At 36.9% G+C, this 14549-nt stretch overlaps 1 non-coding gene across 1 annotated transcript; it reads left to right on the forward strand.

Annotated features, from left to right (window-relative positions):
- The first annotated feature begins 12597 nt into the window (after positions 1 to 12597).
- Positions 12598 to 12705, forward strand: LOC112753788 (small nucleolar RNA R71). Its single transcript, XR_003178155.1, has one exon. It is a non-coding gene; the product is annotated as a small nucleolar RNA R71 (small nucleolar RNA).
- Positions 12706 to 14549: the final 1844 nt, after the last annotated feature.

Consider the following 14549-nt stretch of genomic DNA (forward strand, 5'->3'; position numbering starts at 1 on the left):
TCCCTTTCTTGTTCTTCTGATTCCTCCCTTGGGTTTGCCATGGTATCACTAGAAGAATTGTGGGTAGGGATTTGCTTTGATAGATATCCAATTTGTGCTTCTAGCTTTTGAATGGCAGCACCATGATTTTGTAAGTTGGATATCACTTCTTCCTTAAATCTTTTCAAATCGGCCACATCTCTGCCCATAGTTGCAATCATTCCTTCTATCCTGTTTAATTGATCTTGAAATTGTTGGTTCGGATTGGGTTGATGAGGTTGATTATCTTGGCTGTGATATGGTGGCTGGGAGTATGTGTTTTGCGTGGGCTGATAGAGTCTTTGGTTGGAGTGTTGGTAGTGGTATGACTCTTGTGTGTAGTGGAATGAGTCTTGTGGATAGTGAAATGAATTGTATGAATTTGAGAAGGAATTTTGTGCTGAGAAATGCTCAAGTGATGAAGAATTTGGATATGTAAAACTAGGAGGTGAGGTTGGATAATTCAGAGGTGATGGCTCTTGATGAATGGGGTGTGAATAAGTGAAATCTCTTTGGTTTTGATCTTCCCAGCCACAACTTGAGTAGTGATCAAATTCACCAAAACATGGACCATTTTGTGGCTCTGGGAAGTACCCCGTTTCCTGTTCCTGATACTCCCACCCACCATGAGCATAATAACATGAATCATTCTGTGGTGGTGGAGAGTTTCTCATGAATTTTGATTGACCAAAAGATGATGGATACTCCTTTCTTTTTTGCAATGTGCTCAGTCTCAAACAATACTCATCCAAAGATAGTGGAAATTCCATAGTGAGGCAATATCACAAACAGCTAGTGGTTAGTATGATAACAAGTGAATAAGCAAAGAAAACAAATTAAAATTTGCAGAAATTAGCAGTAATAAACTGAAACAAAAACTATTAACAAAAGAAAAGAAAAATTGCTCAATCTAGTTAACTTCCAATTGGAGAATTGTCAATCGAAAACCAATCCCCGGCAACGGCGCCATAAACTTGATGCGCATAAACTTGTTATGCCACGATTTAGGAAATTGCACGATCGGCAAAATTCCTTCCGGCAAGTGCACCGGTTATCGTCAAGTAAAAACTCACAATAGAGTGAGGTCGAATCCCACAAGGATTGGTTGAGTGAGCAATTCGGATTAGAAGTGTGTTCTAGTTGAGCGGAATCAAGATTTAGATGAGAATTGCAGAATGTAAAATTGGCGGGAAACGTAAATGACAAGAAATTTAAATGGCGGAATCTTAAATTGCATGAATTAAAGAGCAGAAGCTAAATTGCTGAAATTAAAAGGGGATGGGGGTGATTGCATGAATTGAGTTGCAGAATGTAAAGAGAAAGTGGAAATCAGAAATGGGAATTCATTGGGTTATAGGAGATATTGAGATCTCCGAATCAAAACATGTTTATCTCTTCCTCAACCAATGCGTTCATTGAATTTTGCTTGGCAATCTTATATGATTGGATCCCAATCCCTTGGCTCACCAATTCTCTCTAAAAACAAACAAATTCCCAATCCCTTGGTTTAAATGTTCATAAGAAGAGATGATGCTCGATCACTGATTATACCACACAGTTTCATGAACCACAATTTGGTAGGATTACATGTCACAATATCCATCCAAACCCCAATCCAATTCACTGTGAGAAAGCTTCTCTAGCATGAATCCTCCATTCCTTTCCCAAGGTTCCGAAGGATTCCAATTATGGGTAGTTTCTTTCCCAAGACAACTACCCAATGGAATTAGATCGAGAAGCTTTCTAACAAAATTCAAGAGAAAAGATTGAAGAAGAAGATAAACTATTATTGATTCATTGAATTACAATAGAGCTCCCTAACCCAATGAAAGGGGTTTAGTGAGTCATAGCTCTGAATTCAATTACAAAGATATGAAAACTAGCTAAATGAAAAGGTAAAAAAGTAATCCCCCTCAGGGGCTGGATTCCCCTTCAATCCCCCCCGTGTTTCAAATGCAGGAACTAAGGCCTTTAAATAGGCTCCCTAAATTACAAAATGAAAATGAAATTCAAAGCAAATTACAATCAAATGAAAATAAACTATTCTAGATGATTCTTGTGGCCTTGATTTGGTGTTGTTGATGGGCCTTGCTTGCTTGAAGGGTAGAGTGACATAATTGATCCAAAAAGGATAATGATCCATTAAACTACACTCAAACGTTGCACCCCCCCTTTCTTGAGTCGTCACTTTGTTCTCTTGTCAACCTTGCCAATTTGATGCCAAATATAGACTATTATACCTCGTTGGAAAGCTATGGATGTCATCTTTCTAACGCAACTGGAAGCACCTCAATTGGATTTCTACAACTCGAGTTATACTCCATGGAAGGTGAAGAGGTCAGCTGGCCTGATTGCATGTTGGTACTATGCTCTTCTATGCACATTACGGGGCTGTTTTCTCCCTCAATTTTTAGTATCCACCATGCATGCCATATATGCTTGGAAAGCTCTAGATGTCTTCTTTCCAATGCATTTTGAATCACCTCATTTGGAGTTTTGTAGCTCAAGTTATTTATGTTTGAAGAAGGCATGGTCAAGCTGTTCCATATAACACGTTTAAGCTCCAGTTTAAGCTTAAACTGGAGCTTAAACGCTGGCACTCCCTGGAGGCACAAGCTCGAGCACGTTTAAGCTTCAGTTTAAGGTTAAACTGAAGCTTAAACGTGGAAATGAGAAAGCAACCCTGGAGGAGAAAAATAGTCGAACACGTTTAAGCTCCAGTTTAAGGTTAAACTGGAGCTTAAACGTGGAATGCTCCTGGTGCCTTTCTTACTTCTGGCGTTTAACCTCCAGTTTAAGGTTAAACTGGAGGTTAAACGTGGAAATGCTCCCCTGGTGAGATTCTCACTTCTGGCATTTAACCTCCAGTTTAAGGTTAAACTGGAGGTTAAACTTCAATTCCAGCATTATATGGCTTGGTAGTTTAAGTTCCAGTTTAAGCTTAAACTGGAACTTAAACTCCACATGTGATATTCAAGCTTCCTTTATTGATTTTGTTGCTTCCTTGCCTAGCCTCTTCTTCCCTGAAATCATCCAAACAATTGCATCAAAGTCTTGCAAAATTTCATGAGAAATCTTCCATTCATAGCATTCAAGTAATATAACTAAAAACTCATGGAATTTGCATCAAAATCTTCATGTTGAATGATTTAAGACAAGCATGACTATTTGGCCCAAATGATTACTTAAGGCTCAAGAAAATGCATAAAACAACTAAAAATAAAAGAAAAAGGCTAGTGAAACTAGCCTAAGATGCCTTGGCATCACTTCTTCAAGCAATTCTGCTTTCTGTTTAAGATATGTTGCAATTTACTTCTCTATTTGAGTGCTACTTATATTCTCTTGCTTAATTTTTGAATTTCCAGCACCCAATTCCTTTTACTTTTCATGCAATTTAATTCGTATGCAATTGTTCCAAGTTCTGCTTGCTTCTTTCTTTAAATTTCCAGCACCCACCCCCTTTACATTTGATGCAATTTACATTTCTTGTCATTTAAGATTTTTCCAATTTACTTTCCTTGCCCTTTACGTTTATTGTCATTTACTTTCTGCCATTTATATTTCACTGCAATTTATTTTCTGTTGATCAACGTCACACAATTCACTCAATGTTAGCTTGACTAAACTAATCACCCACTAAAGTTGCTTGATCCATCAATCCCTGTGGGATCGACCTCACTCTAAGTGAGTTTACTACTTGATGCGACCCGGTATACTTGCTGGTTAGATTTGTGTGTTTGGAATTCATTTTCCAAAAATACACATCAAGTTTTTGGCGTCGTTGCCGGGGATTGATTAGATCAACAATGATTAAGTGGGTGAGAAGTCTAGATCAAGCATTTTCTTTGTTTTTGTTCTCTGTTTTGAGTTGAAACCAAGGTGTTTGAGTTTTTGCTTCACTAAGAAATTCTCATCTCTGATATGAGTAATTTCAATTTTCCTTGGTGTTGTGTTTTCTAAAATTCAAATGGAGTTCAACTCATCTTAAGATCAAACAAATTTTATGGGATATTGCCCACCATCACCAATCTCTAATGGTGGCTGGGAATATCACCAAGAAAATATAAATTCTAACCACTCTAATCCATGGAGAATTGCTTCAGAAACACAAGATAAGAAAGAAAATCATATGGAATATTTCCTTCCACCACAAAATGATTCAAGTCATTATTCCAATGGTGGCTGGGAGTGTTTCCAAGAAACTGCAAATCCTGAGCAGTCAACTCACATGAGAAATTGTCCAACCTCACCTCCCACTTCTACATTTGAAAATTCTTCATCACCTAAATATGCCTCAACACAAACCTCCACAAGCCAAAGACTCTCAAAACTTGAGTCCATGTTCAACAGAATGGTGGAGGAACATCAACAATCCCGGAGGGAACTAGAAATCCTTTTGCAGGAGACGGATGAGCAATTGGAGGACACAAACAAACGTTTAGAACTACTAAGCAAGGAAAATGAAGACCAATTGATGGATGTGAAGGATAAAGTGGAAGAGCAAGATGAGGAGGTTACTACATCAAGTGAACTTTCAATGAAGAATGAAGTGGTTGAAAATGAAACTGCACTTGAGGTGACAAAGGAACATAAACATTCACAACCCTCACAAACTTCCCTTGAATCTGTGATCGAAAAATATGAAGAGGAGATGAAGAAATCTTGGGAAGAACAACAGACCTCCTCCATAAAAGAACTATTAAGTCAAATGTTGAGTGCAAAGAAAGGAGTGGAGGAACAAAAAAGTGAGGAAGATACTCAAGAAAATTCACACTCAAGTGAAGTAAAGAAGTACACAGAGGAGGAGCTCATGAAACCACCAACTCAAAAGGGTCTGGATGAATACAAAACTCCAATAATCACACAGCAACCAAGTCTTGAATCCAAAGAAGTGAAGGCAACTAGCAAGAGCACCAATTTTGTCCCTAATCCAGCAAGTAAGCTCAATCAAGCTATTTACAAAAGGAAGCTTGCTGAGGAAAGATCAAGACAGGGGGCAATAGCTGAATCTTCTCCTCCCTTAAGGTCATTCCTCTTAACAAACTAGAAGAAGAGGAAGAAAGTGAAGAACAACATGCCAACAGTAGGTAACGTTTCTCTTCTTTGCTTTGTTTTCTTTCTTTTCTTTGTTTAAATTCAATAAATAGGCACATGGTTACATTCTAAGTTTGGTGTTGCCCTGCAACAAATTGTTTTCAATCCCTTTGGATGATTACATCAATTTTACATGAAAGTGTCACACTAAGATTCTAAGTTTGATGTGCCACTTATTTTTATATGCAAGTCATCCAGCAACACCACTTGTCTGCATAATCACAATGCCTCTGTAAATTTATCTTTCTTTTGATTTAACACTTTGTTATTCTATTTACTTTAGTATTTCTTTGTTTTTAATGATTTCACTTATTTTGCTTCTTAACTGTTTTTGTTAATACAAGCACCAAGAGATCCTTATTCATGACAGATTTTTTGCTGGGTGATTGTATTCAACATATAACAGTTCCTTTTGTTTAGTTTTAATTCAAATAAATTGACATATGATTGCATTCTAAGTTTGGTGTTGCTATGCAACAAAATTTGCTTCCAATCTTTACTAGATACTTGCATTAATTTCAAGTGAAAGTGTCACACTAAGTTTGGTGTGCCACTTATCTTTTATGCAATGTATTGTGCTCACCATCTTAAGTTTACAATCACAATGTCTCTGTCTCTTGTGCTTTGATTATTATCTTTAATTTTTCTTGCTTAGAACACATGTACTACTATCATTTCATTGTGTAAGACATTCATTATCTATCTTAGCCCCATAGCCATCGTTCTAATTGTTGCTTGAGGATGAGCAAGCATTCTGAGTTTGGCAAGGGAAAGAGGAAGAACAGAGGAAAAAGGACAACAATAGAGAAGATGGACTACAAGGTTGTAGAGTTCCTTTTCCTCTCATTTATTTCCAGCACTTAAATTGCATGATTGTCTTTATATTCTCTTTATGTATGTGTGGTATGAATAAGCATAGCTTGAATTTTGATTTGTAACATCTTGCTGTGGCATTATGACTACCAACTTGAGTTTTGTGAGTTCGAAAGCAATAAAGCATCATGATCATAAACAAACAAGGCATTAAAGAAGAACTTAGCATGTGCATACAAGTTTTGGAAAGCTAGTATGATTAATTGTTGCTCAGTTGCATTGGATTTTATTTAATTGAAGTTTTCATCTAGGACATTTTGTGAAATCTTTTGAAATCATGAAAACCTTGAAGAAGCAATTGTAAATAAAGCAAGAAAGAAAAAGGGAAAGAATGAGAAAGCTGAAGGCTCTGAGTACCAATGACAATTTCATTGTTAAGTACTTGTGGTGTTTATGTATCAAGTAAAATGCTTGAAAACAAAACACTTAGAAGTCAAGGCTAGGCTCAAGTGCAAAAGCACTCCCTCAAAGCTCAAGGCTCTGAGCATCAATGATTAGAGAGTCAAGAAAAGAAACAAATGAGCTTAATGAAGTCCTCTAATTAAATGCTTGTGGTGCTTATGTATCAAGTGGTAATACTTGAAAATAAAGCATTTATAGTCGTAGCTTTGTTATCCATTCATGGGGCAAAGCACCTAAAAGGAGAAGCTAATAAGAAAATCAAAAGCTTGTTTCAAGGAAGAAATATAAGAAAAAGATTTCACAAATTGAGCTAGATAGAAGCATCGATCATTTACATTTCTTTTGTGATTGTAGCATGCCTAGAAAACTAGTTTACCATGAACATTGAGTTGCTATTCTTATTACCATGGATTGTCAATCTCTATTGCATGATTCTTTTCTTGCTTGAGGACAAGCAAGCTTTAAGTTTGGTGTTGTGATGACAGGTCATCTTAGCCTAGTTTCACTAGCCTTTTTCCTTTGTTTTCAATAGGTTTTATGCACTTTCTTGAGCCATAAGTAAGCCATTTGAGTAGAATTTCATTTTTTCCTTAGATTCAATCAACCATGGATAAATTGATGCATTTTCATGAGTTTTTGTACCATAATCACTTGAATTTCAAGAAGAAGAAGAACTCTCATGATTAAAGCACAACTTTGATGCAATTGTTAATTGATGATAGGTGGAAAGAGGTTTGGAAAAAGGTTGAAGAAAAGGGGATAGCAAGGGGCAAGAAGAAGCACTCACGTTTGATCTCAAGTTTGCCTTAAACTTGGACTCAAACGTGAGGAAGAGTGCAACCACACCCTGGAGCTATGCAACGTTTGTGCCAACGTTTGCCTCCAACTTGAGGTCAAACGTTGGCCACATCTTAGCAAGGAAAATCACCCCTGGAGCTTGGCAACGTTTGCGCCAACGTTTACCTCAAACTTGGGGTCAAACGTTGGTGCCATAAGAGAATGAATGAACACCACTGTTTAATGATTCAATGAGCCACGTTTGCGCCAACGTTTGCCTCAAACGTTGGGCCAAATATTGGCTAGAAGAGCTGAGTGGGAGGAGCCACGTTTGAGCTCACGTTTGACCTCAAACGTTGGCTCAAACGTGGATGGCAGCAAAAGTGGCTGAGCTGCATAATTGGTTTCATGAAGACGTTTGAGTCAACGTTTACCTCAAACGTTGACTCAAACGTGAATGGTTCATGGTCCGGTTCACAAGTGGATTTCTTCCCAACACCAAGAGCAATCAACTGAGGCCATCTTCAACCCAATTCCATCAAGGCCATCCGGATCCATTCTTCCTCAAATCCAAAGCAAGCTAAGTCCATTACCATCACTCAAAGGCACAAGAGATAGTTAAAAATTTTATTTTATTTAATTGTAATTTGTTTTTAATTTCAATTTCATTTTTATTTACATTTTGTAAAGCCTATATAAGGCATCATTTTCATCTTTGTTAGGGAGGGGGGCTCTAATAGAGAGCATTGAAGGTTGGCTCTAATAGAGAGCATTAGAGGCTGGCTTCACTAAGGAGCATTAGGATTTGAGAGCTCTCTCTTAGTTTTCATTTTTTGTTTCGAATCTTGGGTTGAGAATTGAAGAAATTCTGTTTCAATCTCACCTTAAGAATTCTCTCTGTTTTCTTCTTCTGCAAACTTTCAAGTGAATTGTGATTTGAATCAAAGTTCTTTTCATTGCTTTCATCTTTGATTTTCCTGCATCTTGTTTGCTATTGGATCAAGGAAGGAATTGAGATCTAGACTTGTTTTCTAGTCTCATTGATTTCCTGAGATCTTCAACCTTAAATTTTGATTTTGCAATTGAGTTGAATTTACTTTCTGTTTGCTTCTTCAAGCAATTCTGCTTTCTGTTTAAGATCTGTTGCAAGTTACTTCTCTATTTGAGTGCTACTTATATTCTCTTGCTTAATTTCTGAATTTCCAGCACCCAATTCCTTTTACTTTTCATGCAATTTAATTCGTATGCAATTGTTCCAAGTTCTTCTTGCTGCTTTCTTTAAATTTCCAGCACCCACCCCCTTTACATTTGATGTAATTTACATTTCTTGTCATTTAAGATTTTGCCAATTTACATTCCTTGCCCTTTACGTTTATTGTCATTTACTTTCTGCCATTTATATTTCACTGCAATTTATTTTCTGTTGATCAACGTCACACAATTCACTCAATGTTAGCTTGACTAAACTAATCACCCACTAAAGTTGCTTGATCCATCAATCCCTGTGGGATCGACCTCACTCTAAGTGAGTTTTACTACTTGATGCGACCCGGTATACTTGCTGGTTAGATTTGTGTGTTTGGAATTCATTTTCCAAAAATACACATCAAGGGCCAAGCTAATTTGTCGCACTCTATCGCAACTTCCCGTTCCCTATGTATCGTTTCGATGGTGTCGTTATCAGCCTAGAACTTCATGATTCAGAACTTGATGAAGATGACGGCGGATAGGTCGTTGATCGTCATTCTTCCGAGGATTATATTGTAGGCAATGGAGTCCTTGATGATCACAAAATCAGAGTGGATAGTCTTCCTCTGGCTTCCGATTCCGATGGTTAGTGGTAATACTATGGAATTGTTCTGGTGAATCTAGGTGAAAATATTTAATTGAGCAATCGAACCCTCACCGGATGTGTATCCGCTCTAATCACTCAAATGTATATGGGTTGATTCACTCGATTCTCCCCTAATCATGCTTTCCAAGATTTATTTTTCATCTAACAATCAACAATTGTTTCATGCATGCATACAATTATCACGAGGTCTTATTCATAGGTTGTAATGGAGATAGGGTCAAGGTAGGATGCATATGGTCAAGTGGACTTGAAATTTGAATCTTTGATAAGCTTAAACTTCCCACCTAACCTATATAACAACCTATACAAATTCAAAGCTAACCTAACTACCCCTTTCTCACTTTTTCACATACTCATGCATTCTCTTTTTCATCACAACTCATATGTATTGATTTTATTATTGAGCTTCACTTTGGGGCGCTTTGTCCCCTTTTTATTTCTTTCTTTTTCTATTTTTTTTTCTTTTGGCATATATACATTTTTTTCTTTTTATTTTCTCATCATTTTTTTCTTTTTGCAAACCAAAATATATACAAAAGTATCAATGCATATGGCTTTAGATTTAATTAACACATGAGTTTGTACCCAATTCCCAATGTTTTTAATAGATTTACAACACACACCTTTTTCTCAACCAATGTCCCAAGTTTTCCCACACTTGAATGATACACACTCACTAGCCTAAGCTAATCAAAGATCCAAATAAAGGACATTTATTGTTTTTCGCTTCAAGGCTTGTAATGTGCTAAATTAAAGAACAAAGTAGGTTAATCATAGGATCAAAATTGGCTAACAATGGAAGATAAAAGGTAGGCCTATTTGGGCAAGCGAGTTAATGAAATGATGGCCTCAATCATATAAATGAATGTCTACACAAAATAATGGACATAAAGAATCAAACAAATTAAAGATTACAATCATAGAAAGAGAATAATGCACACAAGAGAGAAAATAAGTTGTTATAAGATGTGATAAACCCCAATTTTGTGGTTTATATTATGTTGAATTTGGGGGGTTTTGTCAATATTTTTCACACTTATTCACAAGAATTGCATGGTTTTGTGTTCTCTTCCTAATATTTCTTCGTGAAGGAAAACATGCTTTTTTTTCCTTAAAATTGCTATATTTTGATCCTCTTTTATTATCATTCGATGCTGTGATGTGTTTGTTGAGTGATTTCAGAATTTATAGGGCTAGGATGGCCTAGAAGAGAGAAAGAAAGCATGCACAAGAGGAAGGAACATGAAGATTTGGATTTTGGGAATTTCAGCATGGGCGCGCACGCGCACCTCGTGCACACACATGGATATGTACAGCTGGAAGCGGCGCGCAAAGATTGACGCATCCGCACAGATTAGGGAAATCCACACCGGCGCGCATGCACGCATGGCGCGTACGCGCGACAAGCTGCACGTGACCTCATTAAAGGAAATCGTGCCTGCCGATTTCTGAGGCTCAAGAGGCCCAAATTCTGCATGGAAAAGACCCAAGGATGCTAGGGGGAAAGGGGGGATCATTCATTTTACACTTAGACAAAATTTTTAGCTAATTTTTGGTTCTTGTTATCCTAGAGAGAGAAACCCTTATTCATCTCTAGATCTAGCTTTAGTTTGATCTTCCCTTGTTGAATTCTGAATTGGATCTTGTTAATTATTAGTTTTGATTGTTTAATTTGAATTCCTTAGTATAATTTTGTTTAGATCTTGTGTTAGTTTTATGTTTTCTTATCAATTGTCATTTTATACCCATTTCATGAATCTTGTGAATCTTGAATTGCTAATGTTACATTGATGATTTTCATGATTAATTGTATTGTTTGAGTGATTGTATGTTGATAATTGTTAGTGGGTACTTTTTAATTTCAATTTAATTGCACTTTTAATATGTCTTTTAGTAATGCTTTCCATGTGGTTGATGAAATGTTTCCTTTGATTATGGAGTAGTTCTCTTTACTCCTTAGAGTTTGGTTGTGGCCTCCCAACACCAAACTTAGAGTTTGACTGTGGGGGCTCTGTTTGACTCTGTATTGAGAGAAGCTCTTCATGCTTCCTCTCCATGGTGACAGAGGGATATCCTTGAGCTTTAAACAAAAGGGAGTCTCCGTTCACTTGAATGATCAATTCTCCTCTGTCAACATCAATCACAGCTTTTGCTGTGGCTAGGAAGGGTCTGCCAAGGATGATAGATTCATCCATACACTTCCCAATCTCTAGGACTATGAAATCAGCAGGGATGTAATGGTCCTCAACCTTCACCAAGACATCCTCTACAAGTCCATAAGCCTGTTTCTTTGAATTGTCTGCCATCTCTAGTGAGATTCTTGCAGCTTGTACCTCAATGATCCCTAGCTTTTCCATTACAGAGAGAGGCATAAGGTTTATGCTTGACCCTAGGTCACACAGAGCCTTCTCAAAGATCATGGTGCCTATGGTACAAGGGATTCAGAACTTTCCAGGGTCCTGTCTCTTTTGAGGTAATCTCTGCCTAGTCAAGTCATCCAGTTCTTTGATGAGCAATGGAGGTTCATTCTCCCAAGTCTCATTACCAAACAACTTGGCATTTAGCTTCATGATTGCTCCACGGTACTTAGCAACTTGCTCTACAGTGACATCTTCATCCTCTTCAGAGGAAGAATACTCATCAGAGCTCATGAATGGCAAAAGTAAATTTAATGGAATCTCTATGGTCTCAGTGTGAGCCTCAGATTCCCATGGTTCCTCTTTAGGGAACTCCATGGAGGTCAGTGGGCGTCCGTTGAGGTCTTCCTCAGTGAGAATCACTGCCTCTTCCTCCTCTCCATGTTCGGCCATGTGAGATGTGGTTATGGCCTTTCACTCTCTTTTTGGATTCTCTTCTGTATTGCTAGGGAGAGTGCTAGGAGGGAGTTCAGTAATTTTCTTACTCAGCTGACCCAATTGTGCCTCCAAATTTCTAATGGAGGACCTTGTTTCAGTCATGAAACTTTGAGTGGTTTTGATTAGATCAGAGACAATGGTTGTTAAGTCAGAGTGACTTTGCTTAGAATTCTCTGTTTGTTGCTTAGAAGATGATGGAAAAGGCTTGCTATTGCTAAACCTGTTTCTTCCACCATTATTGTTGTTGAAACTTTGTTGAGGTCTTTGTTGATCCTTCCATGAGAGATTTGGATTATTTCTCCATGAAGAATTATAGGTGTTTCCATAGGGTTCTCCCATGTAATTCACCTCTTCCATTGCTGGGTTCTCAAGATTATAAGCTTCTTCTTCAAAGGAAGCTTCCTTAGTACTGCCTGTTGCTGCTTGCATTTCAGACAGACTCTGAGAAATCATATTGACTTGTTGGGTCAATATTTTATTCTGAGCCAATATGGCATTCAGAGTATCAATCTCAAGAACACCCTTCTTCTGAGTTGTCCCATTATTCACAGGATTCCTTTCAGAAGTGTACATGAATTGGTTATTTGCAACCATTTCAATGAGTTCTTGAGCTTCTATAGGCGTCTTTTTCAGATGAAGAGATCCTCCAGCAGAGCTATCCAATGACATCTTGGATAGTTCAGACAGACCATCATAGAGGATTCCTATGATGCTCCATTCTGAAAGCATGTCAGAAGGGCACCTTCTGATCAATTGCTTGTATCTCTCCCAAGCTTCATAGAGGGACTCACCATCCTTCTGTCTAAAGGTTTGGACTTCCACTCTAAGCTTACTCAATTTTTGAGGTGGAAAGAACTTTGCCAAGAAGGCATTGACTAGCTTTTCCCAAGAGTTCAGGCTTTCCTTAGGTTGTGAATCCAACCATGTTCTAGCTCTGTCTCTTACAGCAAATGGAAAAAGCATAAGTCTATAGACTTCAGGGTCAACCCCATTGGTCTTGACAGTGTCACAGATTTGCAAGAACTTAGCTAAGAACTGATGAGGATCTTCCAATGGAAGTCCATAAAACTTGCAATTCTGTTGCATTAGAGAAACTAATTGAGGCTTAAGCTCAAAGTTGTTTGCTCCAATAGCAGGGATTGAGATGTTTCTCCCATAGAAATCAGGAGTAGATGCAGTAAAGTCACCAAGCACCTTCCTTGCATTGTTGGCATTGTTGTTTTTGGCTACCATGGTTTCTTCTTCTTTGAAGAACTCTGTTAGGCCCTCTAAAGAGAATTGTTCTTTAGCTTCTCTTAGCTTTCTCTTCAAGGTCCTTTCAGGTTCAGGATCAGCTTGAACAAGTATGCCTTTACCTTTGTTCCTGCTCATATGAAAGAGAAGAGAACAAGAAAGTAGGGAATCCTCTATGTTACAGTATAGAGATTCCTTGAGGTGTCAGAGGAAAAGAAGAATAGAAGGAAGAGGTGGAGAAGAGGGAATTCGAACTTATCAAGAGGGATAGAGTTCGAATTGCACCTTGATGAGGAGTCTTAGTCCTTTAAATAGAAGGATGTGAGTAGAGGGGAAGAATTTTCGAAAATTAAAGTAAAAGATTTTGAAATAATTAAAAGAAATTTTGAAAATTTGGTTGATGATTTTTGAAAACTAAGATTGGAAAAGAAATCAAGTGATTTTTGAAAAAGATTTTGAAATTAGAAATCAAAAAGATATGATTGAGAGTTAATTTTGAAAAAGATGTGATTGAGAAGATATGATTGAAGATTAATTTAAAAAGAGAAAATTTTAAAATCAAAGTTGATTACTTGACTAACAAGAAATTAGAAGATATGATTCTAAAATTTAAAATTTGATCCTTTCTTAATAGGCAAGTAACAACTTGAAAATTTTTGAAGTAAATCTTGAATTGAAGCAAGGATTTTTGAAAATAGTAAAAATAAATATAAAATGGAAAGAAATTGATTTTGAAAGAGATATGATTGAAAAGATATGATTTGAAAAATATTTGATTTTGAAAAATTATGAAAACTTGAAAAAAATGTGAATTAAAAACAAAATCTTCCCTCTAGTGTCATCCTGGCGTTAAACGCCCAGAATGGCATCCATTCTGGCGTTTAACGCCCAAAACTCTACCTTTTTAGGCCTGGCTGGGCATTTAAACGCCAGTTTTCCTTCTTCACTGGGCGTTTTGAACGCCCAGCTTTTTCTGTTTGATTCCTCTGCTGAATGTTCAGAATCTACAATTCTCTGTATTATTGACTTGAAAAGACATAGTTTTAAAAATATTTTTGAATTTTTGATGATGAGAATCAATAAAAATGCAACTAAGATCAACTAAACAATGCATGCAGGACTCCAAACTTAAAAATTTTCATATAAGAGACACTAACAAATTGAGAATGCATAAGAAAAACAACAAAACACACAAAACAAGAGTATTTAAAGATCAGAACAAGTAAATCATCAAGAACAACTTGAAGATTAATGAAGAACATAATGCATGTATTCGAAAAATGCAAGAAGAATAAAAACATGCAATTGACACCAAACTTAAAAATTGATACTAGACTAAAACAAGAAACATAAAATATTTTTGGTTTTTATGGTTTTATAAATTTTTTTGTGATTTTCGAAACTTATATGGAAAAGAAAATAAATAGAATCAAAACTTTTAA

This window comes from Arachis hypogaea, chromosome 15 (assembly GCF_003086295.3).
Source record: "Arachis hypogaea cultivar Tifrunner chromosome 15, arahy.Tifrunner.gnm2.J5K5, whole genome shotgun sequence".
Lineage (NCBI taxonomy): Eukaryota > Viridiplantae > Streptophyta > Magnoliopsida > Fabales > Fabaceae > Arachis > Arachis hypogaea.